Genomic DNA, 12,619 nt, shown 5'->3' with positions numbered 1-12,619 from the left:
TTGCTATGTAAATGAAAAAGTCCAAAAATTTTGAGTGTTTTTCTTATAAAATTTTTCAAATAAATATTTCATCATAAATCTTGGCCAAAATTTATTTTGTTATCTTTTTAGTAAAAAAAAAGCCAAATTAGTTTATAACCAAAAATTATCATTTTAAAAAATTTTTTACATTTTTTTATTTTTTTTTTTGCATACTGTCACTCTAGCAGTACAGTGTCACCATGGTGACACTGTACTACTTGTGGGGGATGATTTTTTATTTTTTTGTTTACATTGATTGCTTTTATACCCATAAAGACTGTAAAAGCAATCATTTCTCCGTCTCTCTGACTACATTCTTGCATCCATTGAGAACTACTGTGTGAGCTGTGATTGGTCCCAGCTTGTCACATGGTACAAGGCTGTTCACAACAGCCTTGTACCATGTGATCTCTGTGATCATTCACAGATTTCACACGTAGTAAGCAATGATGTCAGAAGTGACATCTTACTTACTCCTAGATTGTTAGCTCCGAGGAGCAGGGCCCTCGAACCCCTCGTGTATCGCATTGTATTGTTACTGTACCCCACTATAATGTACAGCGCTGAGCAAACTCTTAGCGCTATATAAATACTGTATAGTAATAATACTTTGCATGTGATCACTGATTGGCCAAGCAGTGATCACATGATCGGGACCTCGCACAGAGGTTCCGTATGACGATCGGTGTTTCACTGTGTCCGGAGGACACAGCGGGCACCGGATCGTGGTGCTGTGCTATCCCAGGGAGCGCGCAAAAGCAGGGGGCGGGGAGGCCGTTTATAACCGGCCACTCGACCTTGCACTACCACAGTCCTGCCATTTATATACAACAGTGATCCTTAGTAGTGCCTGCTGAGCTCAATGTGGTGAAATTCCTGCTGCAGCATGTGTACTTCCCTGACTGCTGCGCTCCCAGCTTAAGGGGGAACAGTTGAGGGGTGGTAAAAATTTGACTCAACCGTAGCATTCCCCAACCCCCCCAGTGTAAATACACCATTACCACACCAGTGCAGCCAGTCAGTGTCCCTGAACATCGCTATGTCACATCTGCCCCAGTGTTGACGTAAGGTTTTGTTCACAAGGGGCTTATCGATGCATACCTTGTGCAAGGGCCATGTTTACCTGCACAGGTGCTCTGTGCATCCCATGCAGGCAGTCACATTGATTATTGGGACACAACAGCTGCATGGACACAGCCGCTTTTCCCAATCCAACATCAGTGCAGGTGCATGTCCCCGAAATCACTGTCTGCATTTGGGGCTGTACACCTGCAAGGATGTCAAACTGGGAGCAGGTGTTCTGTGCATCCCCATGCAGGCAGTCCTATTCGTTTGGGCGTTTCTGCTGTCCTTGTGCTCCAGGGCCTACATAAATGAGAGAGGTAGTGAGGAAATGAGATGCCTAATTTACACCCTTATAAAGCTTGAAGGTTCTACTTTGATTTTGGGCCCCCCCCCCCATGTGGGTAAGTTGTGAAAACGTCTCATGCATGTGCTATCCCCATACTAAGGAGGAGAAGCAGAATGTGTTGAGGTGTAATTGTAAGTGTGCCCATGCTGCTTATGTGAAAAAACTTTTTAAAATGACAACTTGGGGAAATGGTTTTTTTTTCTTTCATTTTCTGAACAATTACAACTTCAAAAATGTTACTATGCCTCTTACTAAATACCTTGGACTGTCTGATTTAAAATGAAAAAAAGGGTAATTTGGGGGGTATTTGTACTGTCCTAGCATTTTAGGGCCTCAAGAAATGAGTTGGGCAGTCAGTACATCAGAATTGATCATTTTATGGATATACAGTATATACCATAGTTTGTATGTAGTAGAATGTATTTTGGCCCACATTTATGAAGAAATATTCTTGGCAAAACTTTACAGACAGGAAATGAAGAAATGGCAAAAAACTTTTTTCCATTTTATATAGCGCAAAAAACAAAACAAAAAAAACAGTTGTGACTAAATGACTTAATACCACCAAAAGAAAGCTCTATCTGTCTCACAGATTGATATAAATTTCATATGGGTACAGTGTTGCATGACTGAGTAATTGTCATTCAAAGTACGACAGCGCTGAAATCTGAAAAATGGCCTGGGCAGGAAGGGGGTGAAACAGTCTGGTGTTCAAGCAGATAAAAAGTGTAACGTTTTGTATCTATAGTTGCTGCACTAAGCAAGAAAACTGTAAGATATAGAAACACAATTTATTTCCTACTGTAGCAAACCACTGGGCTGATTATTTTAAGTGACTTCTTATTTCTTTGCAGTTTTTTGGGAATATGGCTGCTAATCCTGAAAACGCTCAATTCTTGCCTTTACTAGAAACCTTGGAAGACACATCTACCTCACATACAGAACAGACAGATGCTTATCTTGCAATTGCAAAGTGAGTACAATTGCATTTTGGAGCTAGAAACATTCCAGATTGTTGCGGTGCAGAATATTGCAGTGGATGCAGGAATTGATTTACTAAGGAATACCTAGCCAATAAATGTTAGTGAACAAGGGGAGCTGTTTTCACTCAATACCAACTTTTCTAGTTGAACAGCCTATTCTTAAAGTGCATCTAAGCCACAAAAAAATGAATATATTGCAGCTTTCTAGTCCTTAGATGTCGCTGCACTAGTTTTCTTCCTTTATTTTTTCCCTGATGATCCTCCAGTAACAAAACTGCCGTAGGATGACAATGCCTACTCTTCCTTTTGTATCAGCAGAAACAAGACAGGACTACAGAATGCTGTCCTTCTCTTATTGTACATACCGGAGGGGAGTGCTTCTGTACACCTTAGAGATAATAGTTAGCAGAGTGCACAGTAAGTTATCAGCTCACGAGATTTCTAACAAGATCAACAGGTATTTTTTGCACTTATCAAGCAGATATAACAAAACCCTTTCAGGCTGAATTCACACTAGAGCGGACAGCTGCCAGAGTGCTTTACCTCTTTGGCAAGCAAATTCAGCTAAAACAACCCCATGGTGTATAATCTTCCATTCTGATCTTTAGAACTATTTAGTGGTGAATATTCCTTCAAGTAGAACATTATATTCCACAATAAAATATTTAGGGTAATGTATATCAGTTTGTGTGTAATAATTTGACATTTGTCCTCTTTGTAGCCGTCTTAGTGGAGAAGATGGGAAAGTTTTCAATGTCTTGGTTGGAAAGCAGTTCTCTCGTCTCTTTGAAGTTTTTAAGGTGAGAAGGATAAAAGTCTTACCTTTTGTGTATGATTTATCTTAACATAAAATGTGTGATTATTGGGGATGAGCGATTAAAGCTGATCTCCAGGTTTTAGTGAACTTTGAATAGTTTGGACCAAGCTAGTCCAAATGTACTGTTTACATCATTAACAGATGCAGCACCTCTATAAACTGTATGTAGCATCAGCTACATATGCGTTGCTGTGTTCAGGCTATGGGACTATGAATGAATACAAAGGTTCCTCAGGCTGAGGTGGAGACTGTGAGGGCACCCAACCGCCTGTGAATGGCTGAGCAGCACTCAGTCCAATTTGACAGCTGCTGGAACACAGTGCTGTATGTGGCTGAGACGACATACCTGTTTATACAGTGCTCACATCCACTTCATCTGTTAAGTGAAGTAAATTTGTTTATGCCAGCTTGGTCCAAATGACTTAAGTTCACTGAAATCTGCAGTTAGATTTGAATTCACCTATAGTTGACACCCATACATTTTTGCGGAAAATCTCTCATGCAAGAATAGGGATCGTACTTGAGATTAGTAGTCATAGGTCTAATTTCTGGCTAACTGCATTCATAGTACATTTTAAGGTCTTAACAGGCGTAGGGTAACATGCATGCATCAGCAATCATTGGAAAATAGACATCTAAATGTCTGACCAGCATTTGTGCTGCCTTAATGTAATCTAGTGCTTCACCTTGCAAATAAGCCCTATAATTGAAGTAAGAAACTACATTTCCCAGCATGCAATGCAGCATTTCTGCATAGTGGGTGTGTCTCATGGGCGTGTCCTTGTTTTTGTGAGCAAACTGTCTACATGTGATCTGCTCTGATGGGCAGGGATTGGAGTGCAGAGAGGGTCTGTTGTCGTGACATACGACACTGTCGTGTTCTCAGGGTATTCTGGGGAAGCAGAAGTGTAGTCATTGCACTCAAATCCTGAAAAAAAAACAACAGGTTTTAATAGTACATCGGGTAAAATAAGTATTGAAAACGTCACCGTTTTTCTAGGTAAATATATATCTAAAGGTGCTATTGACATAAAATTTTCCTGAGTCATCTTCTAGGACAGCTTCACTTGAGAGATAGGGCTCCTCCCAGGAAACACCCGCTCCACCTTTTCCCCTTTATAAGTATCCTCTCTCCCAGTGGGCCCTCAGTATTAGTGTTTCCTCCGGCCAGGACGGAGCTACGCCCGGTTTGTTATTTTTTCCCCGGCTGCCTGGCGAGGTACAGAGGGCCCCTGGCTGAGGCCCCCCCTTCCTCCTTTCTCTAAGGATGGCAGGGACCTTGTGGGGGGGTTTTCATCCAGGCTCATCCTATGGACAGACCCTTCGGGGTGGGGGTGACAGACCCCGGATGGTCCCAGCGGGGCTCTCCAGGGGGGTAGAGCCCGCTCCGCCGACCTGGGCAGTGGTGCCTTTCCCTGGGGGGGCTGAGGTAAGTCCTACCTGTTCCAGGATCCCGGCAGCATGGCCAGGGGGTGAGGCTGTCGGGGTCAGGATGCCGCAAACACGTCACTTCCGGGCACGGGACGGCGTCACTTCCGGCGCAGGAAGCATGGAGCAGCGGCCGCCATGTTGGAAATGGGCGGCGGACCGCGGAACGAGCCCACACCACGGCCGCTTCTCCACCTGCGGCCGTGAGAGGAAGGTCGGCGCGCAGGGATCCCAGGGAGGGGGCGGAGCCCGCCAAACCCTGAAAAATCGCCGCACTGAGGAGGAGTTCGCGGCAGGATGGAGGCAGATCTGTCTGGGCCGGGGGAATCCTGCGGCAAGGTATTTGGCCGCCACTCACCCCCTCCCCCTTCCCCCCCCTCCCCCCTCTGGGACCCTTGGGCACCCCCACACTCATCTCCCCCCCCCCCCCACTGCTGACTTTTTAGGGTGTTGGGGGAGTGCACGGGGGGCAATCCCTGGGGGGGGAGCCTCCGCGGTTGATGAATACCTATGTCTTCTTGTCCCCAGATGGGCCCACAGGAGGAGGATAGAGGGGAAAGAGAAGCTCCTTGCGAGCTGAAAAAGAAATGCGCCACTTGCAGAAAGAGGCTGGCGAGTTCCTGACGGAAGCAACTCTGCCAAGACTGCATAGATAAGCTTATCAAAAAGGAGTCTGGGTCCCTCTTTAAGGATTTCTTACAGAACATGATGCAAGATATGTCCAAGACTTTTCAGAGCTTTAGGGAGCAGAAGCAGGGACCGGCCCAGGACGAGCCCCAACCGGGCACTTCAGGCAATGCCCAGGGGGGGAAAAAGAGGAAGGACCAGGTAACTGTCGCAAGGGGAGCCGAACCATTGAGTACTTCAGACTCGGAGGAAGACGAGGTCGAGGATCATGACCCAAAAGCACAAAGATTCCTTTTTCAGGCAGAAGACCTTCTGAAAGTGATCTACGAGACTCTGGATCTGGAGGAGGAACAGCAGGACCCCTCTCTCCATGACCAGCTGTACGCAGGGCTACAAAGAGCAGCCGCACATTCCCAGTGCACTCTGCCCTATGGTCCACTATCAGGAGGGAATGGGAAGAGCCGGAGAAAAAGGCTTTCTTTCCCAAGAACCTTAAGAGGCGATTCCCGTTCAAGGAAGAAGACGCTTCCGTGTGGGAAATCTGCCCGAAGCCAGATGCCCCCCTTTCTAGAATCTCGAAAGCGATGGACCTGTCCTTCGAGGACAGCGGGTCCCTGAATGACCCAATGGATGGACTGGAAAGCGGATACATTCCTGAGGAGAGCATGGGAAGCATCCGCGGTGAATTTCAAGCCAGCAGTTGCGACGACGTGTGTCTCCAGAACTTTGGATGTATGGTTGGGGCAGCTCCGCTCGCACCTGGAACAAGGCACCCCGGCGGAGGAAATCCTGAAGTCGCTGCCTGTACTGGAAAAAGCGGTGGCTTTTATTGCAGACGCATCAGCAGAAACTATCAGATTCTTAGCTAGATCAACGGCGCTCATAAATTCCGCGAGAAGAGCTATCTAGCTAAAGTCTTTGCAGGGGGACCTTGCCTCTAAGTCCAAACTCTGCGGTCTGCCCTTCGAGGGAAAACTCCTCTTCGGGCCGGAACTAACTTCGGTCCTGGAAAGGTCGGCCGATAAAAAAAAAAGAAGAGCTTTCCAGTCCCCAGCAGGCAAGTAGGACGAAAGGGGTTTCTCCTCAACAGGCAGTACACGATGATTTCAAAGCCAGCGCACAGGCTGGGGCGCAAGGAGGGGCAGGAACGAGTCAAGGGGAAGGGGAGGTTTCCTCTTCAACCCCAACCAGAATAGACCCAAGACCCAGCCCAAGTGACTGGAGAAGCCAGGTGGGAGGAAGGCTGGGGCACTTCCACACACAATGGCTGAAGATCACCCAGAACACTTACATTCTAGAGGCCGTTCGCAGAGGTTACAAAATAGAGTTTTTAAGGCCCCCCCCTCAAAGATTCTTCGCAACACCCCTGCCAAGGGACAGGGAGAAGGCAGATGCATTGGTGGACCTCCTGGAAGGGATGCTCAGGCAGAATGTGATTTGCCAGCTGGAGGAGGAAGAGAAGGGAAGTGGGTTCTTCTCCCATTTCTTCCTAAGGAAGAAGTCGTCCGGTACCTACAGGATGATACTAAATCTGAAGAAGGTAAACAAGTTCGTGAGACCCAAGAAGTTCTGCATGGAGACCTTATACACGGTAAAAGAACTCTTGTCGCCAGGAGCATTCATGGCCTCAATAGATTTGAAAGATGCATATCTGCACGTCCCGATAAGGGAGGAATCGAGGAAGTTCCTGAGGTTTGCGCTGGAAGGCGCAAAAAGAACGATTCTGTTTCAGTTCAATGCACTCCCCTTTGGCCTGTCATCAGCTCCAAGGATATTTACCAAGATCCTGGCGGAACCCCTAAGAGTCTTGAGGCTGGAAGGAATAAATATCATCCCCTACTTGGACGACCTGCTTCTATTTTCAGATACAGAAAGAGGCCTGAGGTCCCATGTCGAACGCACAATATCTTTTCTAGAGAGCTTGGGGTGGTTGATGAACGAGGAAAAATCACAGCTAGTACCCTCCAGGAGGATCACGTACTTGGGGTACATCCTGGACTCCGCAAATGCTTGCTCATACCTGACAACGGAAAAAGCTCTCAAACTGCAGCAAGACACGAGAGCCTTCCAAAGGATGTCGACCTGCACAGTAAGGACCACAATGAAGCTAGTCGGGAGCATGACAGCCGCAATGCCAGGGGTGCAATGGGCACAGCTCCACTCCAGGGTACTACAGAATCACACCCTCTCCCACTGAGATGGCAGCCAAGCAGGTCTGAATTCCAGGATCTGCCTCACGCACAAGGTGAGGGAATCACTAAGGTGGTGGGGGAACATCCACACCTTGGAGGCGGGAAGGAAATGGAAGCAAGCCAGCCCAGTGAGGATCACCACGGATGCAAGCATGACCAGGTGGGTTGCTCATATGGGAGACTGCCTAGCCCAGGGCAGATGGGATGCAGAAAATTCAAGGAAATCATCGAACTACAAGGAGCTGTCGGCAATCTTCAAAGCTCTTACGGCTTTTCAGGAGAGGATAGAGGGGAGAGAAGTCCAGATTCTATCCAACAACACAACGGCAGTAGCATACTTGAACAGGCAGGGGGGCACGAGGTCCCCGAGGCTGATGGAATTGGCAGGAACCCTCCTGACCTGTGCAGAGAGGAACCTAGAGTCCATCACTGCGGTGCATCTAAAAGGGAATCTGAACCAGTTGGCGGACCAGTTGAGTCAGAAAGAGGTCACCCAGACAGAATGGTGCCTCAGCTGTCCAGCATTCAATCAAATATGCGCCAGATGGGGCACCCCCTCTACGGATCTCTTCGCCAACAGCCAAAATGTGAAGCTGGAGAGATACTTCTGCCTGCAGAAGGACCCCAGGAGTGCAGGGATAGACGCGCTAGCCCAGCATTGGGAAGGAAACCTCCTCTATGCCTTTCCTCCGTTCAGATTATTACCAAAGGTGGTACAGAAGATCCAGTCTTCTCAAGCCACGGTCATCCTGATTGCACCATTTTGGCCCAAAAGATCATGGTTCTCCCGGCTGAGGGAACTAAGCTTAACAGACCCATGGATGATACACCTTCACACGATTTACTTGCCCAAGGGGGAGTGCTACATCCTCACCCAGAAAGGCTGTCCCTAGCAGCGTGGCTTCTGAACGGGACAGGCTAGTGAAGAAGGGACTGTCTGAAAGAGTGGTCGCCAACATCTTGGACGGAAGGAAGAAATCAACAAACGCCATATATGATAAAGTCTGGAAGAAATTTTCCGCCTGGAAGGACAGGAACGAGGAACCCGGGCTCCCATCTTGCATACAATGCTTGAATTCCTCCAAGCCGGGGCGGATAAGAACCTGGCCGCTAATACCCTTAAAGTGCAGGTAGCGGCTTTGTCAAGCTTTCTGGAGTTGAGGTTGGCGGCAGACCCGTTGATAATCAGGTTCCTGAGGGCTATCTCCAGGCGCCGAGCCCCGTCCACATCGAAGTACCCCACATGGGACCTGGGCACGGTCCTGAAGAGCGTGCCTCCCCCGGACAGATCTGCAGAGCCGCAACGTGGTCCAGTTTCGCCAACTTTGCTAAGCACTACAGATTGGATCTGATTGGCAGCAATGACCAGGCGTTCGGCAGGAAGGTCCTACAAGCAAGGGGCCCACCCTAATGTATGTATTTCTATTCAACTCCTCTCAAGTGAAGCTGTCCTAGAAGATGACACGGGAAAACGCAGTTATTTACCTGTTAACTGTATTTCCAGGAATCTTCTAGGACAGCATAACTCCCTCCCGATTGCTGTGTGATTATGTACTGATGTCTAGGTATGTTATGAACCTGTGATGGGTTGTCTCTATTACCGTTTTTTATTTTATGCTTTCTCCTAGGCCTTCGGTCATATTCTTATACTGAGGGCCCACTGGGAGAGAGGATACTTATAAAGGGGAAAAGGTGGAGCGGGTGTTTCCTGGGAGGAGCCCTATCTCTCAAGTGAAGCTGTCCTAGAAGATTCCTGGAAATACAGTTAACAGGTAAATAACTGCATTTTCACTACATGTCAGTAATAATCCGTGCATACAAAAAAAAATAAATACTTCATCCAAAATCCTTGTTGGTAATGACAGCTTCAAGATGCCTCCTATATGGAGAAACTAGTCGCATTGCATTGCTCACGTGTGATTTTTGGCCCATTCTTCCACACAAACGGTCTTCTAATCTTGAAGGTTCTGTGGGCCTCTTCTGTGAACTCTGATCTTTAGTTCTTTCCATAGATTTCCATAGGACTGTGTGTGTAAATCGCACACGTTCCCGCAGCCGCACAAAAAGTGTGTTGCTTTAAGGAAAGTGGTGTCAAAGCACCATGTGATTTCTGTGCGTCCATGTTTTTAAAAAAGATTGCAGGAAACGCAGCTGTGCCCTTGCAAACGTGACACGCAGAACTGCGAAGTTGTGGAACCTACGCTTAATGATTAAGCTGCTTTTTAAGACCCGTGAGCTGTACTTAAAGCTATGGGGCTTTAAATTATTAATCTGCTAATTTTTCTTGCTTTTTAAAATTGAATTTAAAGATTGCCTCAATTAAAATAAAAAAAAAAGCAGTCCAGGTTATAGGCCATTTTATCTATTCTGTTCTCAGTTTAATTCTGTCTGATCCAGGCTGCGTAATTCCATGAATTCTGAGCCTGCAACATTGCAGCAGATTGCTGCGATTTTAGTTCCACCATTCCTCCCAAGCTCTTTCCATTCCTGTATTTTCCAGTTTAGGCACGTACTGTATGGCAGTGCTGTGCAAGTACCATTGATACTACTGTATATTACAATTGAGACTCTAAAAAGGTGACCACCGATAGTTGTAAAGCTTTCCACACACATTACAATTTTATTGTAGGGTCTGGGGTTTGATGGAACATTGTAGACTGAAATATCCTGAGGAGCTGACCAGGGGTCTTTCGTTTCCACTGAAAAAGAGAGGGAGGTGGGAGAGCCCTTATCGTGTACTAAATTCAGAAACAAGGGTAAAACGGTTCCACAATAAAAAGAAAAAGGTCAAAATGGACTTGCAGCTGTTGACTGGTCACCCAGCAAGGGGGGTGGGGGACATGCAGCATTCCTAGTGCACAGTGTGGACACGGTCTATGCCTCGGGCATTCCCGTTCTGTGGGGGTTCTCAGGTGGGTGAACGCATTGATAGGAAGAGCCAGCACATAAAAGGCTCTCGGTAGTTCGATTGGCTGAGGTGTCCGATGCGGTAGTTCATAATAATAATAAAAAAATGTATTTGGTGAAATAAAGTAATTGGATGTTCTACTAAAACAGACGACTCCTGCCTATCCTTTGATTTGCAGAGACACCCAATGTGGTTGTTCAAACTACTGATGGGCATTTTTTGCACTGACTTTCTGCCAATATCTTATTGTAGTCTTCTTTTGGATCTACCAATTATGTAATGCAAGGGCTTGATTGAATACAAACTGACTGGAAAGTTTAGGAAGGTTCTCCTATTATGTTTTGATGTATTGCAGTCAGATTGTAACATGTATGGTGACCCCTAGAGTATTGGCGTATTTCATGAGTTTTTTTTTTTCCGTTACTTCACCATAACTAATCCTTGCTTGCTTTACAGACCTGCCTGAAGCATCTGCCACAGCACCTGTGGAATCTGCAGCCACCCTAGACCTTGCTGCACAGATTAGTACACTTTCTTTGTTGGTGACTACAGAGGAGCTTGGAAAATATTCTGGAAGCCAGCTTTTTGAAATGCAGGAAAAACTTGGGACGATATCGAACAGCATTCTTCGGCATCTGCAGTCACGATGGAGTTCACCACCTCACGACAGCTCTGTTTAGTTCAGCTCCACGTGTCCTGTGAAATTGCCATTTATCAGGACGCTTTTACTTCCTTCTGATGAAGCATTTTTAATACAAAGACTGCCTACATTTTGTAAGAGATCCATCATGTTTTGTTCCTCTTTGAGTTGTACCACTCTATACACTGCTTCAACTAGATGTTATAACATATTGATTCATTATTGTAGGTTTAAGACAAAGAATGAAAGTGTTATTTAAAACAAGTTCTTTATTGTATAGAGCAGTTCCAGGACAGAATGCTGATATTTCTATATCCCTGGTAGCTCTGTGATTGGTCACCCTTTGGGAGAGGATTATCTGGACGTGAAAGAAAAGATATTAATTTGCATGCCCAAAGCAACCAGCCAGATGTCACCTGAAGTTTTCAAGGTTCAAAGGTGAAACTTGTGGGCAGTATGTTAATTTGTTTCTTCCCTTCAGTTTTATGAAATTGTAGTGTACAATGCTATTTCTAAATGTTCACCTTGGTATTCTGCTTCTGTACCTAATATTGTAAATTTACTTTGGTGACATGTTTTCTTGTGGACTGGAAAGAGTATTTTTGGTAGCTTTTTGCTTCTGAAAGCTTTATTCGATACAAGTCTCAGAATACCACAGTATGCTAATTTTCATGTTGCCTTTGTTGTACTGATACACTTTGTCCTTTTTTTTTTTTTTTTGTAAATTCTGTAAATAGCCTCACTGAAGGTTACTAGTTTTGATAGTAATCCTCTCTGTACATATAATTTAAACAGTTGGTTCCAGCAGAATTCTTAATATTCACTTGCTGCATGTGTTCCTTTTTAGATCTAAAATGTAAAATGAAAACTATTAAAGTACTTTCTCAAGTTTGCAGTAATAGTTTTTTCCTTATGAACTGTTATGCATTTGTGGTATTTGTAAATGGGTGGCTTTGGAACTGCATTTTTTTTAATTGAACAATGCTGTATACAGATTCCATGTGAATGGGAACTGTGGATATCAATGGGAAAAAAAACTTTTATATAAAAATACAAATCAACCTGAAGTCTTTATAATAACAGACCAACAGAGAGGCTCAAAACCTGGCCAAATTAGACTTTAACCACTTGATCTCCAGAAGGTTTTAACCCCTTCATGATCATGGCACTTTTTTGCTTTTCAGAACTGCAGCTTTAACTAGCAATTTCTTGGTCATGCAACACTGTACACAAATGAAATGTATATAATTTCCCCCCCCCCCCCCCCCGGTTGTCTTCCAGGACAGACCTTGAACGATTGAGCTCCTTCAACCAGGACAGGAAACACATTGCTTCAAGCTTCTTAAGATGGTCCTACAGGAACATGGCCATTTTGTGTTTACTCTGTCTGGAAAAAGCATGTTGACTAGAAGAACTGCTTTTTAAGCAGCAAGCCATGTCTCAAGGGCTGCCCAGGAAACGTGCCCTCACCTGCAGTTCTTTACTTTTTGGCCTCAAGTCCCCTCTGCATCGGTGTAGGAATGTACCCGCTTCTACCTCTTTCCAGTGCCAGTGAAGGAGCTGGTTAGAATGGCATCCATCCTTGGCGCGTT

At 45.6% G+C, this 12,619-nt stretch overlaps 1 long non-coding RNA gene across 1 annotated transcript; it reads left to right on the top strand.

Moving 5' to 3' along the window:
* The first annotated feature begins 2,524 nt into the window (after nucleotides 1-2,524).
* LOC149431222 (uncharacterized) lies at nucleotides 2,525-11,915 on the top strand. Its single transcript, XR_016309355.1, has 2 exons — nucleotides 2,525-3,215; nucleotides 10,844-11,915. It is a non-coding gene; the product is annotated as an uncharacterized LOC149431222 (long non-coding RNA).
* Nucleotides 11,916-12,619: the final 704 nt, after the last annotated feature.

This window comes from Staurois parvus, unplaced genomic scaffold (assembly GCF_062004578.1).
Source record: "Staurois parvus isolate SC_StPar_1 unplaced genomic scaffold, SC_StPar_1.0 ptg002337l, whole genome shotgun sequence".
Lineage (NCBI taxonomy): Eukaryota > Metazoa > Chordata > Amphibia > Anura > Ranidae > Staurois > Staurois parvus.
This window is presented reverse-complemented; position numbering and strand designations above follow the sequence as displayed.